This window comes from Cricetulus griseus, chromosome 5 (genome assembly GCF_003668045.3).
Source record: "Cricetulus griseus strain 17A/GY chromosome 5, alternate assembly CriGri-PICRH-1.0, whole genome shotgun sequence".
Lineage (NCBI taxonomy): Eukaryota > Metazoa > Chordata > Mammalia > Rodentia > Cricetidae > Cricetulus > Cricetulus griseus.
In genome coordinates, this window is record NC_048598.1 from 138505521 (window position 1) to 138531342 (window position 25822).

A 25822-nucleotide genomic window follows, 5' to 3' on the forward strand; every position below is an offset into this window, starting at 1 on the left:
CTATTTGTAGAGGATATTGTAGTGTCCACGCCAGCAGAAAGGTAGACGTTGGGCTCGGAGCCCTCAGGGAAGACATGTGGGTTGGTGGTGCCGCCCCCACCATGGTCCATGTACTCGGATGGGAATGCTGAGGGCCTGGGCCAGGGCGATGCTGTGGATATGGTCACTCTCCTTGCACATGGGTTCCACCTCCTACTGGCAGAACTCATTAACAGTCCAGCCACCCTCTATGAAGTGCTCGAAGAACTTGCTCTCTCGCTGCAGGTAGCCTGAGGTGAGCAGCCGCAGGTAGTCTGAGGTGCTCTGGTCATTAAAGGAGCCCAGAAGACCAGGTACTGAGGTCTGCTTCTCCACCTGTTCGATAAGGTCCATGAACTTGTTGTGGAAGTCCTTGATCGTGAACTCAGTGAAGCCCTGGGACACCAGGTCCTCTTTACTCTTGGCAGACACAGCCTTGAGCCGTTGCAGTTCCTTGTGGTCATCCAGCAGTGCCTCCCAGTGGGAGAAGCCGAATGCTCGACAGAAGCAGTTGCTATCAGGCCTAGTCTTCCGGATGTATGGGTACTTTGTGCGGAGGTCCTTGATCTTCTCTTGATAGATGTTGTCATCCTCAGCATATTCCTTGTACAGGACTGAGAGTTCCAGCCGCTCTGACACCAGAGGATTCTGCCCAGCAATCTCTTGTTGAATTCGGTCCTGCTGAGCCATAATGGCTTCATCATAGGGCAGACAGATAACACCTGAAGAATGGATTAATTCCAGCACCTTGCTCCCATCATCAAAATATGCTGGGATCCTGACAGCACCAAGTATTACTTAAGCACTCCCTAGAGGCATCCATGGATTTGGGAGGTTCATCCTATGGACCCTACTCTAAGCAACTATTGGATAGGGGTCAGGAGACCCATCCAGGATGTATGATCGAGAACCATTTCTTTCTTCGTACTTAGGTTTGCTAGTTCTCACCCTCTAGAGTGTAGAGGGTGTGCCTGTGATGATCGACTCTTTAAAGTCAATCCTTAATCCCGAGTTCTCAGCCGAGCCTATGTCCCACAACAGGGCCATCCCTCCCACTCGAGAGACTTAATCAATACCCAGAAATCAAGTTCATGGTAGACATGGAGAGGGCATGATTGGTTTTTTGTTTTAAGGACCAGAGAACTAGGAAAACAATGCTTGCATCTGTAGGCCAGATGAGCTCTAAGGAAGAGGGCTGCAGGCACATCCCGAACACCCCACCGGGGACTTCATGTTTGGCAGCTCGGCTTCACTTAACGCCTTTTGGCTGTTTGGGTAAGGGCCAGCGACTTGGCCCAGACCTGACTGCGAGGACTTCGGCTGGCTGACTTTGGGAGCTTTTTTTTTTTTTTTTTTTTTTTTTTTTTTTTTTTTTTTTTTTTAGATAGGTGTAAAAGAGCAGAACTTTTAAAAATTTAATTTAGAAATGATCTTATTTTGCATATCATCTCCAGTTCCCTCTCCCTTCCATCCTCCCATGACCACCACCAACCCCTCATCCCACCCTCCATCCACTCCCCAGGGAGGGAGAAGCCTTCCATTGGGGATCATCAAAGTCTGTCACATCATTTGGGGCAGGACCTAGGCCCTCCCCAGTGTATCTAGGCTGAGTGAGTATCCCTCCATGGGTAATGGGCTCCCAAAGTCCATTTGTGCACTAGGGAATAAATACTAGCTCTCCTGTTATTAAATGTTTTTTGTTGTTGTTTGTTATGCATGCTCTTTTAAAAATATTAGTCTTTAAACTTGTCGTATAGCACAATGGGTTTCATGGATATATGGAGCATCTCCTCTTACTGAGCTCACTTCCCATGGTTCTAGGCTCTGAAGAGAAATCACCAAGACATCCGAGATGTTTGTTGTCTTTGACAAAGGGACTCTAGGGAATCCATCTAACAATCAAAGTTTGCACTGAAGAATGATGTTCATGGTACACAATTTAAATACCCAAATGAAAATGTAAGGAACTTAAATGTTCAACCACATAAATTCATTTAAAGCATGATCTTGAAACTTCATTTTCCTCCCATTCTCACTGTACCCAGATTCAAGGTCATTGTTCACGTAATTTCTCAACTATACAACTATAGTGGCCTTTACTTCTTTCGCCTTGATTTACTAACAGAAAAAGCTTTCAGATCTGGAAGAAGTCAACTTACCAACATTTTGCACACTTGTATCACTGCAGTTGTGAATTATTTGAGGAAATCTCTAAATTTTATGTAGCTGTTCAAATCATTTCTACCCTTAGTACTGGTGATCTCTCTTTTTTGTGCTCAACAAAGATAGTTTCATGTTTGCACACCTCTGGTCCTTTCTATCTTTATCCTCTTTCTCTCTCACTCTCCTTTGTTCTCTTGGGATTTTGGATGACGGCTTTGCTTCACATTGAGTGCAAAGATATGTAACTGTTACATAACTTATGTTTCTGTTGCCATGACAAATGCTAAGACAGCAGGTCCAATGGTGGGTGGGAGATTTCCATGCATTGACAGCTTGCTCCATTGCCTTTAAACTTACGGTAACACCATGATAGGAAGGTACAATGAAACAAAATTGCTTATTTAGTGACAGATAGGAAGTAAGGGAGAAATAGGAAGGGTTCCAGGCAAACCTTGCAGATGAATCATATCTGCAGGCATTTTCAAAGACACTGACCTATGTGCTATCCACGTGTCACAGTTATGCCAAGAGATAAACAGCTCCCATACCATATGTGGATGAGTTTAAGAAACCATTATAAGGGAAAACATTATATTCTGAAATATTACTGTCCTTTTCTTTCTCATATTTTTGTTCTGAATGTTCAATAACTATGAGGTCAAAAGGTACCTAAATATGTGATTGTGAATCAGACAAATAGAGGACTGTGGGTGCTGGCGATTCTTCCATTTTTATTGTATGAATTTTTAATGTAAATGTGGTTATGTAAAACATTATTATAACTCTTAAATACTCCAGTGAACACATTTCTACTTGATAACAACCATAAAAAGACATGCTGGATACCTGCATTTGGATTAGCAAGACAAAACGAAACAAGTAATTTTCTGGTTGACATGTAAATGCTGTTTGCAGCATTCCCATCGTATGCTCCATTCACTGTACTTTCTTGAATCGTCCCATGTTCAAGTACATATTTTTTGAAAATTTTTTAATTAGTTCAAATTAGGAACAAGCTTGTTTCACATATCAATCCTTTCTCCCTCTCCTTCCCTTCACCCCCATATTTATAATGTTGGCTATCTTCTGTACTGTTCTGGGAGTTGGTTATTATATATATTCAATCAAAAGGTTACAGTAAAAGATCTAATAAGTATGTTAACAATCATTTTACAATTAGTAATGTAAGAATTATTCATGATACATGTGATGTATAATATTGAATAAGTAAAAAAGCAGCTAGCCTGATTTCCATCCTCAGTACCCACCAAAAGGCTGGATGTGAGGCATGAATCTGTTATCCCAGAAGTGCTAAAGTGTGGTGGGAGGCACAGACAGGCTAGATATCCTAGAACACCCTACACAGTGCCTACATAATAACAGAGAGCCTGCCACAGCAAGGTGTAAGGTGACAAGTGATTCCTGAAAGCTGTCCTCTGACTTCCATTGCACACTCTCCAACACCCTCATGGCATGCAATAAATAAACAAATGCTTTATAACTTAAAAATATTAAAAATCATATTTAAAACATAACATTAAAAATGTTATCTTCTTGACTCTTTTTCCTGTTCTTGGGAGCCTTTTCCTCCCACTGTGTTGCTTCATCCAGCTTTGATGTAAGGGTTTTTGTCTAATATTATACCATGTTCCATTGATATCTATGGAGGCCTGCTTTTTTTCTGGAGCAAAATGGAGGAGGAGTAGATCTGGAAGAGTGGGGAGTTAGAACTGGGAGTAGTGGAGGGAGGGGAAACTGGTTGGGATATACTGTATGAGAGAAAAAAACAAACCAGAGAGGATTCACCCTTTTTCTCAATTTTAACATTTTGAGAAAATATTTATGCCTAATTTAGAGTTGTAATATGTTTATATAGACAGATTATGAAAGTGAATTTTTTCTTTCAATTTTTTGTATTTCCTATATTTTTCCCTCTGAAACTTCTCTACATTTGTAATCTGCAAAAGAAAAAGTTAACTTTCAAAGAAAGTTAGTTGCTGTATTCAAACACATTTATTTTGTTGCTTTCTGTTTTCTTAAGCTTTTATTATTCTCGGTTTAAAAGATGAGTTGCATCTTACTCTAATATACAGTCTTTGTGCTCAGGGCCTGGCTGCATGGCTAGCTGCGCTAAGTGCCAAGGTGTGTGACACTGATGCAAGGATGAGGAGAATTAGTCAGGGTCATTGGACAAAGACAATTTGTTCAGATATATTCAGTAAGTTGCTCCCTGGAATATGAACAGAAATGCCTTATCTTTGCTAAGTGTGTGGCTTATTTACTAGTGCAGGCTCTGAGGAAAAGATGCAGGTAACAAGCTGTGAAAGCCTTCAGCTGTTTCATTCTCTACAGTACAGTGCTTAAACATTTCAAGAAACCCCTCATTTGCAAAGTTACATTGCCATTGTAATTTCTGCATATTTAATAAAGCTTAGCTACGTTCACTGAAAAGTAGAGCTTTTCACGGAATGCTACCCCTTTCATTACTGCATGCATCTTAGATTTAATTTGGCATGGGACACACCAACCTTGGCTCCCGGAGACAAGGTTAGAACCCTTAGTGCATGAAAATGAGCTCTTTTAAACACTTCTTCCATTCGCTACTCATTCTGCGTCAGCTCTGAAGAGAACTCAGGGAACGAGAATGATTTTTTTCTCCTAGCATGACAGAAATTATTGGTGTCGATGCAAATATTTTCGTTTATAGAATGGAGAGGATTGCATTGTCTCCACCTTTACTATGCCAACAAGGCAGGACTTCTTCATGCATTACAAATAGAACAGTGTAAAATAAAGGAAAATGTTAAAAAAAAACCAGTGACTGCAAAGGGCTTATGTATTTTGAGTAAAACTATCATTATTAATTAACGTATGGTCTTTGAGATTTTGTTTTTCATAGAAATTCAGACAGGTCTTATTATGATAAAAATGTGTTCTTTGGCTTGCTATCCTCAAATCTTAATGCTATTCAGAAAAATTTCAGATGTTTCACAGACTCACCTTTGATCTAATTTAAGATATGAAAAAATGCAGTTTCTTTGTGTGTGCCATTCACCACATTACTCCCTCTCCTGAGGGATACTAAAAAAATTATCGCACCTATGGTTCAGGTAGATGGACTTTACATGTTTTGGGGAGTGTCTTCACTAAAATTAACTTTCTTTTAAAAGTTTGCACTGTGATTTACTGGAAAAATATTATTTAAATATCACTAGAATTGTTTAATAAAGTTATATCACAAAGCCCCTATTTAATAAGTAATAAAATCTTGCTTAAGGGCAAGTGAGTTTATTGACTCACATCACATCTAGGCACAGGTCAGACTTATAGCAGAGCTGCATATCAGGGTTAAAGCAAAATTCTGAAGATTGTGTTGGATTTCAGGAAGGCTAGCCAGCCACGCTCTCGACGTGCTTCCTTGATGCACTTGCCTTTTGGAGGCACAGACTTTTCTCTTGTGAGTTTATAAGACATCTATTTTTGTGATTAATTCTCTTTGGTTTCACACCATGGATCATGTGTCTGTAACCTGAAGCCGTGTGTCCCAAATTAAACCACCCTGGCTTCTCACTGTTGCTCTCTGATAAACAGAGCTTACAGGCAGCACAGAGAACTGATAAAATCTACTTACATGGGCAGAAAATGGATAGAGGGACCATCTTCCCAACTGTTGTTATCTGAAAAAAGAGATAGTATATCTAGGGCTTGAAAGAAATTATACACATTTAATACAATTTCAATAAATTTTGTTTACAAGTAAATTATAATAAATATGAATAATTGTGTATATAGTCTAAGATGAGGTTATGATTTTTATTTGTGTGTGGTGTGTGCTTATACATGTCACAGGGCATGTATGGAGGTCAGAAGACAATTTGCAGGGGTAGCAAATCCTTCTATCACCTGGGCTAGCAATTGAACTAGGGTTTTCAGGCTTGGTGACAAGTGCCTTTACCCTCTGAGCCATCTTGCCAGTTCAGGTACTGAATCTTAATTCAACTAAGGCTGGGAGGCGGTTTTGCCTGATGTCCTGAAAACTTCCCATCATTACAGAGGACGAGGAAGATTATGCCACCTAGGTAATTACTACTGACTGGGCTGTGGATACGGTATGGTAAAAGGCATCCTTTTGGTCCAATAGTTCTGTGGACTGTTTGCTTTTGGCTAGCTGGCTGTTTTTTAATTAAACACATTAACTGAAGTACCTCAGAAAAAATAAAATGTTTTCAGGAATTCCAAGAAGGTTAACTAACCACTCCTCATTTTAGTTTCTAGAGGCTGGGAGGCATATCATTTATTTTTTGGACATGGCAGTTTTTAGTTCCTGAAGACAATGCTATATTGGAGACACATGGGTTTTGGAATATCTGTAGCAGATTATTTTGTTGTCATAATTGCCCCAAAATAGGCCTAAGAAGGCCCTAGAGTGCCTTCTGACCTAGTAAGTAAAGAGTACAGAAGTTCTGTTTGGCCGGAAGTTGATATGAAGGTCCGTAGACAAGTCAAATGGAGCTGTGAGAACTTTTTTCACGTTTGCCCATATTTATCTAATAATAAATATCATCATTGTTGACAAATATTATTACATGGTGCCAAACTGTATATTTTGAAAAAATAATGTCTTCAGTTGTTTTCATGGTAGGGGTGAATTATAATTTATTTACTAGGCATTTTTGATGTTCTGAGAAGCAATCACAATAAAAAGTTTAGGGTTTTAAAAAACCCACCTTTTCCAAAGATGTATACTTTAGTAAGGTTTTAATTTTACCTCCACCAAGAAATCATGCTCTTAAAATAAGAAAATGATCATTTTCTTCCAGCAGATTGGCACAAGGAAAATTTTAAGGGTTCAGAATCTGGAAAAGAAAATAAAGTGTTGGCTGCAGATATGATAGACCCTCCCCTCCATCTGGTGGTAGCATTAGTGTAAATAAGAAATTGTTGAGCTGGATAATTTAATTGAAAAGCAGATGATGCTGTCTTTCCTACTGACCAGGGTCTATTCCAAGTCCCATTATCATAAACACAAAATATACTGAAGAAAGTAAATAGGTTAACAAACCTCTGGTGCAATTAAGTTCTCATGTGTAGGACAGGAAGTTTAGCCCATGTCTTCCAGAGTTTTAAAATTACCCCAGTGAACTAACAGCAACTTTTAATGAGACATGAGCAGGGAACATACAGATTTGGTAAAATGGAAAATCAGATAGCTGTGGCAAAATCGTTGCTCTGCTACACATAGGTTTGTTCCATTTGATCTTAATGAAGCATGGCCACTTTCTGTGTTCCTGCATTTAATTTTACTTTCTGTGTGTGCTAGTTTCACCTTCCTGGGGATAAAGAGATGCGTGCATTCCAAAGAAATGAATCAATAAAAGAGGAAAAACATCTTTTTGGTAGCAGACTAAACATGAGACAGAGAAAAGAGAAGAAAGAAAACCTGGATGAAAGAACAGGGACTCATAAATCATAAACAAGAACAATTTAGGTCTTGTGTTTATAAGTCATGTGACTTTGGTATATTATTATGCTCTCAATTGCATAATCTATAAAATGTAACAGGTAATTTATATAACCTAGCTTAATTTCCTGCTACGGTAGATAAATTTTTAAAAGACTGCAAAGCTTTGAAAACTCATATTAGGAATCAAGTCCCTTGTTCTACTTTGTTATTTAAGATTGACAGTTGTCTCTTAAATTTCATACTGAACAGTAACAAGCAGGGCAATAGTGAATCTTAGAACAAGAGAAGATCTTAAATGTACTTAGAGTCAGTGGGCACAGAGGCTGATTTTGGGAACAATGCCATTTCACTTTATTATTTTTATTTATTCATTCCTCTTCACCCCTAGCTTGTTTTCTTAACAGAACTGTCAATTATCAGCTGTGACATTATAACATGCGTGAGTTCCATCAGCATTTGTGTTTTTGTGCTTGTTTCATTTTTAGTTCTCCATTCCCTCATTCCCTGAGATAGTTTCTGTGACCAGTGATAGCTAGCCAATTTAGAAGAATGTATATTTGCAGGTTTTGTTAATATTTCTTACAAAGTTATAGAGGAGGCGTCACCTTCATTGTCATCATGCATTTTGTCTTAGGCCACATTCAGTGAAGTACAGGGCCAGGGATCAAATGTTCCAGTGTTTTGCTGTCTTCTCTATCTTAAGAGGCAGCATGGCACAGTGGTTGTCAGTAACGATAGAAGCTAATGCAGGTACAATATCCTATATGACAGGAGATGTTTTATGTGCTTTGATATATTAATTCCCGTAATTATCCTATATTACAAATCTATAATGCAAGTACTATTGATGAGGGGTGAAGAATAGACAGAGAAGTAAGGCATTTCTCCAGAGTCACACAGCTAGCAAATGTGCTTGACTTTGATCCTGTGAGTGTGGAGTGTAGTCTATAATCCTTGCTTCACACTATGCTACTCCACAGCCTTTCTCTCAGTCTCTCACTCTTTCTGGAGAACTTTGATGATATCTTGCTTTTTAGGCCAGCTGTATTCCTGGAATATTTCTCTGAAATTAGTTCTAATTGATTCATAATTCCAATTCCCTTACAAAATGAAGAATGAATTCTATTAATGCAAGATTAAGGTTAATGAAATAATGGGAGCCAATCTGGGGGTTGGTAATGAAGACAATGACTATGGTAAGAATGTGGTGAGTTGGACCAGCTTATCTTTCAGTGATGACTTGGCAAGAATAAAGAAAATACATTGTCTGAATGAAGCTGAGAATTTTGATCTCTCTCTCTCTTTTCCCTGCACCTGTGTATGTGCATGTGTGCATATTTCAAGGCATGTGAGTGGAGGTCATAGGACAACTTTGGATGCTCCATTCTTCTCTAATGTGGGTACTGGGATAGAAATCTAAGTTTTTAAGCTTGGTTACAAATACTTTTATCCACTTAGCTATTTTACCGGCCCTGTTTTGTAATTTTATCCATGATTTCATTGTCCCAGAAATGACTTTATCTATCTTCCTTCAAAAAATAATCCAGTATCACCATCCCCAAGAAATCTGTTCATCTTTTGATGGGATTTTTGCTCTATGCATTACCAAAGAATACTTGCAAACATATTCATCATTATTTTATTGCATTACAGCTGAGAGTGCTTTTGTTTGTAAATCTGATCATTTGCCTTATAAGCCTTGTCATGTTGAGAGGAGAAACATAAGTGGCTGTGATGATTTAGTGTTTATATATATATTCCAAAAGTCCAAGTGCTGGAAGATAGTCCCAGTGTAACATGCTCAAAAGGTGGTGAGATCTAAAATAGGTGGACCTTCCAGTGGTCTTTGAGTCATGCCTGCCCTCATGCTGGTTTTGAAGAGTGGGTTAGGTCTCATCAGTATGGATTCGTTTCTTAAAGACTGTGTTGTTCTAAAGGAGTAATAAGAAACATGTGCTTCCTTGATCTGAGAACACTAGCTGTCTCTTATGTTCCCATTTTGTGAAGCTATCTGCTGTGTCTTGAGGTAGCTAAATGACTCACTAGTGTTAACCAGATGCAGCTGATTCTGGACTCTCAGTCTCCGAAATCCATGTGTTAGACATTTTTTGTTTTATAAAAAAAGATGTGTTTTTTGTTTGTTTTATAAAATACCCAGCCTAATGTGTTTAGCTGTTGAAATACAAAATGGAATAAAGGCCTAGTGTAGAGGAGATATCTATAAACATCTGTTAGGTAGAGGAATAAATAAATAAAATATGGATCCTGTTTGACGGTGGCTCAAAGTTGGTCTTTGGGTGGCTTCAAATTACCCTAGAGATTCGGAGCTGAACCATCACTGCTTCATGAGAATTTAACTGAAAGTCTTCATGTCTGAATGATGGGTTGTGTAGCTGAGGTGAGGCATAACTATCTTGGTAGAATCCAAGGATTTGGCTGTCTGTGGATCTGTATGTAGTAAGATAAGGGATATATTTGGGTTCTTTTCCATATGAGACTATTTATCTTAGTCATGGGATTGGGATTTCCTGTGGCTTATCATCAAGGGTACTTTTGTTCCGGTCTCTCTCATTTTGGGACCAAGCAGCAGTTAATTTGGAATTGTCTTGGAAGCAATGCCCAGAATCATTTTCAAGGCTGTGAAGAATTCCCCATGTTTGTCTCAGTAAGCTGTGGTAATAATTAGAATTGACACAGAGCCCTGTTTGGGACTAGATAGAAGCTGAAGTGCCAAAAACACCCAGAGTCTTTCATTTGCTGACTGGAGTTGGGCCAATGACTTTGATTTGAGCTCTGTATTAATTAGCATGCAGACTTAGCTGCTAAAAGAAAGAGTGAACCCTCAATACACCTTCTTGTGTCACAACCTGGATAGGTGGACAATTTAGGGTATGTAAGAAATTTTCTCCCCAAGATAATTCAAAGACCTTGGTCTTTTTCATTTTATTGTTCTTTTTCTGAGCTGGCTAACATTATAATACATTAGAACCTCCTGTAGTGTATGCTGATCTGGTGAGGCCTGGTCCAGAGAGTTTGTGTTTCTGACTTTTCCCAGAAGATGTTGAGGTTTCTGGTCTACAAATAGTACTTTGAAAGCCACTGATCTATGTGTGGTTCTTGAATGGAAATGCCTTGCATGCACCTTGTCCATGTTACAAAGAAACATCTAGGAAGAGGGCAAAGAAAAAGAACATCTTTATCTCTTTGGTAAACAAGTCTCAGAATATATGAATTTATCTTCTACTCACAGTCTATTGAGAAGAACTCAAGTATCTGAAAGGAAGCCAGGTGAGGGTAGATTTGACTAGCAGGCCATCTTCTCAGTGAAAATGTGGGGCTCCGTGACCAACTGGTAGAATGGGAGAAGATGCAGCTTTTACCAACCATTGTCATATACTAGGAAATATGTGTGGATGTCTTTAGTATGGAAATACGATACCTTCTGTGGGCTAAGAGTAAGTCTCTGAAAGCTTGAGAAATATCTTAGACCCAGGCTCCTGGGCGAGTCCCCAGAAGCCTGAACTTGTAGGTCAAGAACACTGGCTTTCTTGATTTTCTGAGTTTTCTTTTCTTCTCTTTGCCTCAGACCTGTTGAGCCCATGCCTCATTTTCTTCACTACATGTGTTTGATACTACATGTGTTTCCTTATACTGTTGCTAGTTGCTTGAGTGGGAATTAAATTCTTTTGTTCTTAGTATGGGTAGCTGACTTCTGAAACCCATTGCTCTAACCCCAAGTGTGACCTTCAAAAATACCCATGAAATTGTTTTAACCTCCCGAACTGCCTTTCACAGAGACAGAAGGAAATGAATTCCATCTAATGAAAGGCTTTGGAAGAATGTAATAAAATAGTCCTTGCAGTGTGTTTTACTTACATAAGGGTATAAACTAGCATGTTTGCTTTCATCAACATTCTCAGCAACACAGCCTTCATTTTGTCAACCAAAACCTAGGGAATGCAAAGGTATTTTTTACTACCACTGAGTATTGTTAAAGCAGTATTTCTCATATTTAACTCTCACTTGCTACATTTTCATGGTACTAAATTCTAATTCTATGGAAGTTCATGGACCATCCCCTTCAAAAGAAGTTGTCTGAGAAATAGTCTGCTTCTTTTTTTTCTAACATCTGTTTTCATAAACTACCAAAGCCAAGTCTAACATTATCCTGACTGAACTCTGTATCTAAAACATATTTTGAAGCTGAATATCAGCATTGCCATCTAAAGAGTAATCATTCCCTGAAGTCACCAGGCCTTACTTCAAATCCTGGCTCCTACTGTGTGTAGCTGAATGTTTTATTTGAACTCTCAAAGTTTTCTCTTGGTAGAGTGGAGATACTATTGCTATACCTTATAGAATAGTTGTGTTGAAGAATGGTTGTTGTGATACTCCTGGTCCAAGATTATTGTAATGTAAGTCATGCTTCTAGCAGCAGAAAGTGGCTGAGCTTATTCTGAGTACAGCTGACAGCTTGGGTTTTATAGCCAAGACTAGAGAGAAGGGAACAGTAAAGAAAAAAATTACTAGGAAGAACAGAGAGGTTCTTCTTAAATTGGTCTAGTGGGATTCTTGATAAAATCAGGTCAGTGATTTCCACATCGAGAGCAGGAGATGATGAATTTGAACAGATATCGAGGGTGGGCACTTTCTCATTAAATTGACCTAGTAGGATTCTCGATACATCTCGATACATTTAGAATAGGAATGTGAGTGTCTAGGACTCATGAAGAGCATTCAGGGAGCCTGATCAAAGTTTGGTTCAGGAAAGATCTTTGTCATCTGAGAGACTTAAGTTAGGTATTTTATAGATTTCTCATTCTTGTTGCTCTGTGTGTCCCATTGTTTGACTGTGCCAGTTCATTATAACATTACCAAGTTAGGTGAATAAAACACTCGTTAAATGCTAATCCTTACTCTTAAAATTAATAATGATTACTCCTCACTGGTATTTTATGAGTATCTCTATCAATAGCGATATACCTATATATGAATAAATAGATTAGAGAAATTGTTTACATTGAAATTCACAAATACTCTTTAAATCTCTTGAATTTACTAAAACAATTACTTAGCAAAGTTTTCCTGGTGTTGAATCTGGTTCCCTGATAAGATGGAAGAGAGAGCCTTAGTGAATACTGTGTGTTAAAAAAAAAATGCCTGGAAATCAGGACTTGAAGAGAATCTTTACGCATCAGTGGAGGAGATTAAAAACAAAACAAAACAAAAAATCCCTGTGTCTAGAAGGCGAGTTTTAAGGTCAGGCCAAATCATGTCCAAACTTGGGCTCTTTTTAAGACAAACCGGAGATGGGAGGACTGGGTCTGGGGTATTAAGCATGCAAGTGTCAGATGACTATCAGACAGACAGTCAAGTGGTGAACTTGAGATATGGAGCAGATATGGAGCCCAGGGATGCAATTTTGACATATTCAGATATAGCAAACTGAGTGCACACTAGATCTATTTAAATGTGTTTTAAAAGGCAGTACTACTAAATTACATGGGAGCTTTTCTCTCTCCTCTCCTCTCTGCCCTCCTTTTCCCTCCCTCCCTCTCTTCCTCTTACACACACACACACACACACACACACACACACACACACAGAGACTACCCTGAGAAACATGTCTTTTAGAAAGGCTAGTATTTTCTTCAGTTGAAAGCAAGAAAGAAAACTGAAGGCAGAGAACATTATGTAAATCTGCCAGTATGTAAATCTATCAGCATGTAAGTCTGTCAGTATGTAAATCTATCGGTATGTAAATCTGTCAATATGGCCACTCACTGCTTCCCTTTCAGATGTTTTGGTGTTTCTCTGCTACTAGGGGTACATACATACCTTCAGAAGCCATACATACCTTCAGTGTTGGCTCTTGTTACCTCCTTCAGCTGATGTGTCCTCTTTCTGTATTATCTGTTGTCCTCTACTGTGGGACATTTGTTTTCTAGTCCTTCTTAACAAGTATTTGTGATTATTAAGGATAGAACCTAAATATTTAAATACGTATCTGAAAGATTGCGTTTCAAGTTTTTATTGACATATATGTATCGAAAGCAGCATATATCATACACATACAAACCCCTGAATTTCCAAAAAGGCAATATTGTCCATGAACCAACATCTCATGGAGTGGTTGCAATCAGCATCCCTGAACTTCTGCCAGGTTCTTCTCTTCTCATCTTCCCTCTCACTGTTGTGTTCACCAACGATAACTGCATTTTCATTGCTAATGGTGCAACTTAGGTTTTGTTTTCTTTTTGTTTTCGTATTTCGTGGAAGTGTAACCATATGTTATATATCCTTTAGAGCCTCCTCTGGCTTGACATGTTTATGTCACTAATATTATTGTCAAGTTGCAAAGTATCCTTTCTTTTTGCTTTGTATTCCATTGAGTGACTATACTAATTTATTGGTCTTCTGCCATAGGAACTTTGGCATTTGATTTTGTTACTATTTTGATAACGCTTTTTAAAAATTGAATTTCAAGCTTTGCTATTAAAGTTGGGAAGTCTAAGGCTGGAGATTGACTGTGAATAAGGGCTTCCCAAGCATGAAATCTGAGGTTGAGTTTCTATTCCTCACATAAAAATTTGGGTGTGGCAGTGTGAAACTGTAATGTTAGAGCTGGAAGATGGATACAGAGAATCCCAGGGGCTCATGAGAGAAAAAATTCTAGCTGGACTGGCCAGCCCCACATACTGTGAGAGATGATGTCTCAAAACATAAACTGAAAAAGACAGAGGAAGAAACACAGTGTTAACCTGTGGCCAATACATATGCACACAAACGTACCTATACACACTTGCATTCACCACATACAAGTGCTCAAGCACACACACACACACACACACACACACACACACACACACACACACACACACACACACACAATAACTGGTAAGTATATTTATAAAGTAGCAGGTTTATAGCAGAAATTGTCTTGTTGGTAACTTCTGAGAACACAACATCCTCTTCTCTGATTTATTTGTATTATTTTAATCTTAAGGAAAATGATTAATTTAAAATGCTATGGATATGATTTCCTCCCACTCAGTATTACTGAGGAGTGTTAATCTCTGTTTATTAGGGTTATTCTCGATAGGACATCAATGACTTGTTATAAGAACACACGAGGAACAGACTGTGCCTGGATTTAAGGTGAGCCAGAGCTTTAACTTGTCATTTAATATATTTTGCAAAATTTCATCTGAGCAATCACTGGGGAGGTGTAAAAAGGTAATGTATTTGTAAATTTCAAAATCTATTTTCTAAAAAAATATGTAAAACTATTAATTAACTAATCCCTACCACAAAAAGACACTTCGATGAATCATACACGAAAGTAACATATACTATGATTTTTATCAAGATGATTCCAGATTCTTTAATCATGTTAGCAGTCATGCATGCTTGCATGCTAAACACTGGTTACCAGTGATTAATGTACAACATACTTGTACAATGCTCTCTACTTGAGTTAATGACCTAAAGAGTTTATTTCATGCTCCAGTTCCATAAATAAATGGACACAATACATAATGTGATAATTACTTATTTCTTTGGAGTGTATTTTATTGTGTATAATGAGTGTAAAGAATTGCAGATCCAGTTTAATCATGCATTATTTTAATGTGATTTTACATGTTGGATTATGAAACATTGCTAGAATTAAAATGTTTGCACTGAAAGGGATAGAGTTGCTGAAATTAAACAACAACTTAAAGGGCACCATGAAGAGCTGTAAATAAAAGCTCATAATAGGCTTTCCTCTTGTTTTCATTTTAATTATCCTCTTGAGTAAAACTGTAGTTGTTTTCTGTGTTTATATGCACTTACAAAAAATTTATTTTTCTCATAAATTATCATGGTATGCTTCTGTAGTAGCTACATTGTGACTTAGCTTTATGTATTTAGTAGCCAGCTTTCACTCATGGTTTGTTTAATCTTTCATAGTTTATTATATAGTGCTTGTTTTGAACAAGAACACTCTGTAGGATTAAATTGGTCTAACTCTATAGCTCACCCCATATGGACTACTTTTAAATCTAAAGTTTGGACTTCTTCTCTTGCCTGTTGATTGGAAAGTGCACAGATCCCATGATGCATGTGTTCTCTATCAGGGAATACAGAGGCTGGCTGCTAGCACTGACAAACAGGTTTTTAGATAGCAACCAAAGACTCAGTCTTTATAATTGAATTTCTGTACTCATTTTAAAGTTAAGGGTTTTTCTAGTGTACACCTTATCCCCTCCATCCTTTCTTTACCAGCCCTACTAGTGGCCATAGCAGAGAAGTAGTCAAATTCTTTCACTGACACTGTCATCTTAATCTGGACTTGCTGCTCTCCTCCCTGCGTAACAGATGCTGATGGATAGGCATGTTTCTTAGAGGGGCCAGGGATATGTCAGCGATGACCATTTTCCAGGAAGAGGACTATGCATCAAATTCATAGGAGGCCATTTACTTCCTTTTCTGTTTCATGCAAGCATTCGGACTTGCAGAGATCGATTTGTTCTGGGAAATGCTTTGTGCAGACAAAGCCTAAAATCAGAGATGACTAGGTGCAATTCCGGGATTCTTGATGTACTCTGTTACAGGCACAGCAGCCAGACTGAATGATTGTAAGCTAATCATATAGGTCTAAGTGAGCACCAGTGGCAAAGGACAGAGTAAATATCCTGAAGTCCCTTGCTGAGATATTCTCCCTGAGGTGGAAGGATATTTTGTTAATGATTCTTTTCATATCCTTCAAAATTTTGAGTAATATTGTGTGAATGTTCTATTATATATACATATACATATATGTATACATATATCAAGACCCTGGCTTAAGAAACAAAACAAAACAAAAATAGGCCAACCCAACCCAAATCAAACCAAACCAACAAAACCTACAAACAACTAATGACTGCTGAAAGAAGGAAAATTAACCCCAAAGTTGTTTTCTTGGCATCCTTTTATATTTTTTTCTCACAACACACACAATAAAGCATGAAGGCACTAAGCACAAAGATACAAACTATATAGTCCATCACAAAGGTATTGTTAAAAGTTGATGGAACTGTATGAAACTAGCAAGATCTGTAAAACAAAAGAATGAATAACGTGGTAAGGAAATACATAGAATGATGGGTGTGTGCCGGTTATGTAATCAATGAGAGGCAAGTATCTCAAACATTTAAGGAACTCATACAACTTATTAGCAAATTAAAAACAATAAGCCTATTTAAAAATGAGCCGAAGTTGATTTAGAGACATAGTTCAATGGTTAAGTATGCTTGCTGTTACTGATGATGACCTGAGTTCCTTTCCCACAACCTATATCAGGCAGTTCCCAACCTCCTATATCTCCAGCTCCCGGGGACCTCTTCTGGTATCCAGAGGCACTACACACACACACACACACACACACACACACACACACACACACACACAGAGAGAGAGAGAGAGAGAGAGAGAGAGAGAGAGAGAGAGAGAGAGAGAGAGAGAGAGAGAAGGGGGAGAAAGAGGGAGGGAGAGAGAGGATAAAGACATGTTTAAAATAAATGGGTAAAGATATAAATACACACCCAAAGGCATACAGACAACAGGTATATAAAAATAATGATCAAACTCGTTAATGATCAGGTAAGTGCAAATCAAACTAAAAGAGGATATCATCTTACCTATTAAGTGGGAAAAAGGTTACTATATAATTTAGCAATCCTACTTCTAGGTAATATTTATAAGAAATAAAACCAGTATCTTAAAAAGAGATGGATTACCCTTGTACACTGGGGTATTATTTGGAATAACCAAGCTATACAAACAACCCATGTTTTTTGTTTTTTGTTTTTTGTTTTTTTGTTTTGTTTTTTGTTTGATGAGACAGTGGATCTATTTATCTGTAAGAAAGAAATCCTGATATTTATGACAATGTATTTGAAATTGGAGAACATTACGTTACATGAAGCATGCATACATGGTATTGAATTCACAGAAGCAAGAGTGAAGTGATCATTTCCAGAGACTGAGGGTTGGTGAGAAATGAGAATATCTTATTGAATTGTCATGTAGAAAAATCTGTCTTTGTAGATGATGTAAGAATAGCTTGTTACAATATGAAACTTAGGGGCTGGGATGATAGCCTGCTGGGTAAAGTGCTTGCTATGCTGAGCACTGGGACCTGAGCTTCATTCCTCAGGTCCCATATTTGAAGGAAAAACCAAAGATATGGCAATATGTCCTTGTTAACCCAGGTCTGGTAAGTTAGAGACAGGAGACTGGACTCACGGACCAGACAGTCTACCCTAGCTGGTGACTCTTAGGATAGTGGAGACTGTCTCAGAAAACAAGTTTGATGATACCTGAGGGAGAAGAAAATCTGACATTGTCCTTTTACCTCCAGATACACATCCTCTGACCCCATGTGTACCTTCTCACGATACTGCCCCCCACACACACACACCAAAACAAGATCTGTTGCAACCTCAGTTCATTCACAGGCAACAGAATGCTGACAGAAACAGCTTTGGATATAATTCCTTTTTAAATGATGGAGTAGACACAGAGCATGGCTTGTTGAAATTTCAACTCAGTATGCTCAAAACGTTGACTGACTTCTATATAACCCTGTACTACTGAGACAAGAATGGAATAAAATTATTTCATAATGTCTGCTGTGGAATCTTCTTCTCTTCCTGACAATTTCACATCAAATTTTGCCATCGTTGTTCACCTTCATCATTGTACTTCATGGTTATTAGATTCTTCAGATATATTTTTGTTCCAGCTCCATTGACTTAGAGAATAAACTGATGTCTGTCTAAATTGGGGATATATTAGTAAAAAAGCAACAGAGCACATAGGCATTGTTTTCTGGTTTGCTTCTGTATATAATTACATGTTCTTCCCTCTTCTGAATCGATATGGCTGACGATATACTTAGTACAGTCTTTACAGCTAAGAGGGTAGTTTATATATCTGGATAAGAAAGAAGCAGATGATATGCATGGCTTTGATCTTTTTGGCTTCATTATTAATATTTTAGCCTCTTTAAACAGTTATCTTTCAGTTGTCCTGGTTTCTGGAGTCAGTTTGACACACACTCTTGGGAAGGAAGAACTGATAGAGGATTATGAATTTGGTTTCATTGGCTTCTCCACTAGAATTATATTCAGTGATTTACAAGCAATAAGAAAGTCATTTCTAATTATTTAAAACGTTTATACTGTAGAAAATTAACATAGAATAATAATGAATTGAATAATTCCTATGAATAGCCACCCCACACAGACATGTATTTTCAGATACAATTCCATTATCGAAAAACTCTGAACATATTACTGTCCACAGGATTGGATTGGGTCTTTAGTTTCCTGTGTTTGTAAATTTACATCTCACTGACTTTGCTAGTTCATTTTCAAGAAAGGTATTCATTTATGTTGGTTACCATAGAAACTAGAAGTGCTTCATTGGCATGTAGCTGTGTATATTCTCCTTCCTCCCTGCTTTTGAAGTCTGATAAATTGCTATGTGGCATTTTGTGTAGAATAACCTTTCTTTAAATTAATTTTTCATGATATAAAGTTCCATAACCTTCAAATGTGTTGCTTTATATTAATCTAAATCCTAATTTTGATGTGATTTTTAAGACATAAAACAAGTGTTTTCTAAATAAACAACAATCTTTAGAGTTGATATTGAGTAGGATAAATCGAAACATCAGTAGACCCCTTTAGGATATAGTTATAAATATTGTATTAATGAGCCAAGGAATATATTTTAAATCACATATTTAATTAGTTATATTGGCAAATGTTTTAAGCAGTTAAATAGGATGAAGCTATTAATGTCTGTATGGCCAGCTCTGAGCTGGGTTTGAGGGAATACCAACCCTGAGAAATGAACTCACACTTTACCATGAATGTAGGGGTAAGAAAAGCTGTGGGAATTAAATCCAGGAAGCCATCATTTGATAAATACGTTCACATTTTACAACAACTAAATAGATAGATGCAGTGCCTTGTCTCACCTATCTTTAGCAGATACGTTGCCCACTGCTCTTTGACGCCCCCCCCCCCCCCCCGCACCTGTTTTGATTTTTGGGTTGTTTCTTTTTTTGTGCAATTCTCCAAATGTTCTTTAGGGGTCATACACAGCTGAAAAATGTTGGATTTTATATTCAATATAGGATAGCTGAAACTTTGTTCTTTCTCTGAGACTATCAAACTGTGAATCTGTGTTCTTGACTGGGTCATTTTACTTCATCTCAGTGTACAAGTGCAGTAAACTGATAGACTGCATGAAGTCTGGCTCCGCTCTAGGAGTCCAAGCCTGATTCTTTTATCCTAAAAAAAGCTGCTATGAATTCAATTGTGACATCCAGAATTCTTAGTGAAGTGATACCCATGGATAGGGCAGTGGGCAGCGGGCAGGATCTCAGCCCAAGTCACATTATGTCTTCATTATGTTAATGGATGTGGAGGAGTCATGGTTGTGAGATATCTTCCAGTATGGCAGGATGTCTGTGGTCTTGTGATTGAACCACCAAAGATGAATACAACCTGCAAGGTAATTTGTGGCTTTAACTAGAGCACTGTTCTACTACAGGGTTTTTAAAGGTGATGATGATGATAATTGTGTGTAGTATCTGTGTGTAAGTGTGGGTACACATATTTCATGGCACACCTGTGGAGTGCAGAGTACGACATTCAGGGGTCAGTTTTCTCCTTCCACTATGGGTGCCTGGGACCAAACTTAGGTTGTCAGAATGGCATGATAAGCGCTTTGACTCAATTAGCCATTTCATGGGCCCTACTGGCTCTTTTTAAATTTAGATATTGCATTAGCTTAGAATCCACTTGCAGTTTCACACATGTGATATGAAAACATCTCAGTGTCCATCACATTTTCTCGAAGGTTTCATTTTAGCTTTCTGTGTCTATTCCCTCACCTAGCACTTGCCAAATATTTGGGCATTATTGAACTAACACAAAGTTTGCCCATCTTTTCACTTTTCACCGTAGATATATGCTATCCACCAGTTTCACAGTTTTTATTCTGAGCAACAGAGGAGGAGATGGAGAAACAGTTTGTGAACTGGATGGTGCTATGGAAATATCTGTTATTGCATGTAATAACTGTTTTCGGGGTTCTTACCATCAGGAGACTATTGTTGTTCTAACGTGGTATTTTCCTTTTTGTTGAGAGTGAAGTAGTAAGTGATAAATGTTTCCTTCCCTCCTCTCTGCCCTGACTCTAGAATTCTCCCATAACTAGTTATTATGCAGTGTCCTCGGCCCTGTCCATCTCTTTATCAAAGATTTATTTTTATTCATGTGTATGTGTGAGTGCCTGCTATGCATGAATGGGTGCCTGTGGAGGCTAGGAGGAGGAGTTAGATGCTCTGGAGCTGGAGTTATAGGTGGCTTTGAGCCATCAGCCACCCTATATGAGTGTGAGGCATGGAACCTGGGTCCTCTGGAAGAGCAGTAAGCACTCTTAACTGCTGAGCCCTCTCTCCAGTCCAGCTGTCATAGTTTCAGGCTCCCTTAAATCTTGTTCTTCTGTGAAGAGCTTGCCTCATCAGAAGCCCTCTCAAAGGTAGTGGTTTTCCCTTCTGAAACTCTTATACTTGAAGGATTTGTTTTGGCCTGGAGAAGAGTTTTTTCCTTGTTACTATTTCAGCATCATTGTCTCTTCCTTTATATATATCGACTATGCAAGACTGGTTATACCTTTATTATCTTAATATAAAACTCTTTAGCAAGATGATATTGTGTTCTGAATTCTTTCCAGGTGCCTGCTTATTTAATGCTCATAGCAATTAGTGAAGTTGATATTGTATGATCATAATTGTTTTTATCAGATACAAAGCAACCAAGGTAGAAGGAAAGCATGAAGGCACTTGCCTAAGATCATGAGCTAGGAGTCACACCCAGGTAGCATGGCTTTTCTTTCCACGTTTACTTACATTGCCTGTATTGTTTACTTTTCTGGCTTCAGTGACAAGTTACCCTGAGAAAAGTGACTTACACAGGAAGTGTTTAATTCTGTTTACAGGTTGAAGGTGGAGTCTGTCACAGTGGGGGAAAGCTGTGACAACAGTCAGGGAAGGTTGGGAGCAGGACCTGCCCTCAGGCCACGTTTTATCTGTAGTCAGGAAGCAGAGAGTGGACAGGGATTGGGACTCAGCCATAAAATCTACCAAGACCCATCCCCCTGCCACTTCCTCTCCAAGTTTCCATCTGTAAGGGTTCTACAACTTCCCTAAACAGCACCAGTATTCAAACACAGTAGCATGTGGGGGCAGTTTCATATTCAAACCAGAACCTTGCCTTTGTATATACTGCTTCTGTCTCTGTTTCTGTATATGTCTTTACCTCAATGGACTTGTCTTCAAAGCATTTTTACACCCCAAAATAAATATTTGGATATTGTTTATATCATTGTCTCCTTACCAACATGCCAGCTTTGTGAAAATGGGAACTTTGTTCTTCTGTTTAGTGCTTATAAATACCTAGCATATACTAAACATTTAAAAGACATCTGAAGAAATGACTGAACAAACGGTCAAACAAGCAAACATGACATCACATCCTGGTAACTTGGCAGCTGCCTCTCTGTCTGCTGGAGTTAGGGCACTGCAAGATGCCTTCCTGTAGCAGGCAGGCTGGCTCCCATTAGAGTGGGATCAGGGGGCTCTAGAACTCTGTAAGGCTAGAGCAGCAAGTGAGGGAAAACACTCCTTCTCCAGTAGTGCCTACTTTATTCAGTAGTTCCCCAGGACAGCTTTCTCACCTCAGCTAAGCAGTTTTTCTTCTTTTTTTTAAATTTAAATTAGAAATAAGCTTGTTTTTACATGTCAATCCCAGTTCCCTTTCCCTCCCCCTCCTCCCCTGCCCCTCACTGACCCTTATCCCATCCCCTTTCTGCTCCCCAGGGAGGGTGAGGCCTTCCATGGGGAATCTTCAAAGTCTGTCATGTCATTTGGAGCAGGGCCTAACCCCTACCCCCCAGTGTGTCCTGTCTAGGCTGAGAGAGTATCCCTCTATGTGGAATGGGCTCCCAAAGTCTATCCATATACTAGGGATAAACACTGACCCACTATCAGAGGCCCCATAGACTGCCCAGGCCTCCTAACTTGACACCCATATTCAGGGAGTCTAGGTCAGTCCTATGCTGGTTTCCCAGCTATCAGTCTGGGGTCCATGAGCTCTCTCTTGTTTAAGTCAGTTATTTCTGTAGGTTTCACCAGAAACCTCTTTGACCTCTTTGTTCATCACTCCTTCTTTGCAACTGGATTCCATGAGTTCAGCTCAGTGTTTAGCTGAACACTGAGCAGTTTTTTTCTAGAAGTCCTTTCCTGTAGTGGTGACTGTCACCAGTTTGCTGTTCTGCTAACAGTTGCTGAGACAGGAGCACAAAGTGAGCAGAGCCCCCTGCTCAGCATCAAGTTCTCTGGGCCTTTGCATCTTCAGCTCTATGGATCTCACTTCTAAGCCTCCACATTTTACTCATTATAACCTTCTCTCTTTGTTCCTCCAACTGCTGTGAATGTTAGCTGCAGCACAATTATTTCTCTGGCTTATTAATACTCCCCTTTGCCTTTTCAAATTTCTAATATGTGCTGAATATTTTTTCACATTGGAATTTTTATTTACCAACTTGGCATTTTTGTTGTATCCTGAGTTTTCCAAATGAGAGTTTATTGATCTTTCAGAGATGAGACTTGGGGGTTGGCCTTGTTTTGTCCTTGAGCTTGAATGTAGTGCTTAGTTCTGTACAAATGTGTGAGAGGATATCAGTAATCCATGGTATGTGGCATTACCAAGATCAATCTGGTTTTTGTCTGCTGCTGTGGATGTGCTTAATAACACTGGCAGCATCTTTAGCTGCTGGCCAATATGACAGTAATGAGGACCAAATGCACTCTGGCATGGGGTAGCTTCCTTGAAATGGATGCGGGGGTGCTCCAAAGACATGCATGCTAAGCCCTTATACACAACTCAAACCAGTACCAGAGATCCTGAAAGAATTTTAAAGGAATCACTTATTAAATGGACTTTACTGGAAGCGAGTTACACAATTTGCTTGTTTAGGTTGCAAATATGCAAGTTAAAATTTATCTGGTTTTCTTATGTGTGAAAGAGTCAGAAAAGCTGAAATGGGGGCATCTGAGTGGATTCATGCTCAACAAGAGACATCATTCAAAGCCTATTTCCATGAAAAATAGTAAAAATCAGAAGGCAAACAAATCACACTTCAAATGATAGAGCATGGAGTACATTCATGTTCTCCAACAGAGGAATCTATGTCCAGGAGGTGTCAGTCCATACATTATGCAATCTCTGTTCAGCAAGTCACCATAAATAGGAATGTTTGTTTTAAGTCTGTCAACACTGAAAAATGGTATCAGTTGTCTTTCCTGGTAGGAGCCATTACTGAGAGTCCTGTTGTCATTTATGGAGTCTGATGGGCTGCAGGAGCCAATCTGCTTGTCATCAGCAGCTGTCAGATGCTTCCCTGCTTCATTGCTCACAAGTACGTGCACAGCTTTGCTGCTCTCAGTCACCATCCCACTGTTTTGTACCATGCTCCAAAGCAGTCTGAGTTCAGAGAGCCACATTCTGCACCAGTGCTCCATGCACTCACCGCAAGACCTTAGTGACAGCACTTTCTGTAAAGTCTTTTTAAAGCTTATTTTTTACCTTTAAAATTACATGCATCTATTTGTATGTGTGTGCTGTGCATGCATGCATGCATGGTGTATATTGTGTGGGGGTGTGCATGCTTGTTAACCAGAGTAGACAGAGCAGGGAACTGGTGCTTTTCCTCTATTGATCCCCACCATGTCATGAGTGCGGAGTCTGGCTTTTCAGTTATGCCAGCCAGTGTGCTTTCAGGATTCACCCATCGTTGTCACCACATGCTGGAATTATTGGCATGTGCAGCCATGCCTGCTTTCTAAAGTGGGTGTTGGGGTCCTTATGCTTGGAGAATAAGCTTTCTTACCCATGAAACAATTTCTTGAACCCCTAAATTAAACTTGTTTTGACAGATGCATGAAAGCATTAAAGTAATTAAGTCTTACTTCTAACCTTAAAAACAATAAACAGTATGTTATTGTTAACTGTACTCACCCCAGAATTTCTCTCTAAACTTTCTTGGATTTGATGGAAACTTTTATTAAAATAAATGCAAGGGGGAGTCAGAGTACTGAGTTTCTGTAAGCGTGTAAGAAGTTCAGAACAGTATTGAGTGACTTTTGACCTACGGTAGGTCGGAGGCCTGTCACCTAGGGTCTCTAACATTCAGTTCTTTCATCATGTAAATAGCAGTAACAAATCACAGACTTCTGTTGGGATTGCATAAAATAATGGAAGACTAGGCAGTGGTTTTGTTTATCACTGCAGCTCTCCTAAATTGCCCCACATTTGAGGGCTTAGCTAAAGTACGCTCTCTTATAGTTCTGCAGGTCAGAAGTCTGAACCAGGTCTCACTGGGATAAAATCAAGTATGAGCAAGGTTTCAAAGTCTACTCCCATGCCTTTGTCAGCTTCTCCTGGCTTCTCTATTCTTTGGCTCATGAGTCCTTTTCCACTCCCCACTCTACCTGTATGGCCTCTATAAATCACTTGTGCCAGTATTTCCCACTTCTAAGATTTTAATGGTTGCATTTGGGTTTCCCAGATAATCCCTCATTTCAAGTTAAGTCGATTAACAATGTTAATTCTATATAGAACTGCTGTTCTCCCTTGCCATATAAGGAAGCATGTCCATATGTTCTGGATATTAGCACATAGACTTCTTGGGGCAGACTATTAGTATTGCTACTATACCCAATGAATATTTAGTGAGTAAATAATTCAGATGAAATGCTTAGCATTCGCTTTGACATGCAGCAGGCCATTATCAAATTCTATTTTCCAGCACCCCCTAAAGTCATCCAAATATCTTAGTGACCAAAAACCAATACAATCAATCTGGAGAATTTATGTAAACATTGTGTGTTTAGACAATTTATTTTCACTGGGGAAAAGGAGAATTGGCCACCTTCCGATACCCATATAGCTCCAGTTTACCATCATTCCTCAGGCTTTATCTGACTTTTCAGATAAAGTTTGTGTCCCTTTGTTAACAATAATAATAAGTATGCCACCACTATTTAAAGTTCCACCAGGTTTTCTGACATCA

At 38.7% G+C, this 25822-nt stretch overlaps 1 pseudogene; it reads right to left on the bottom strand.

Moving 5' to 3' along the window:
• On the bottom strand, nucleotides 1-24221 carry LOC100774836 (annotated as a pseudogene).
• Nucleotides 24222-25822: the final 1601 nt, after the last annotated feature.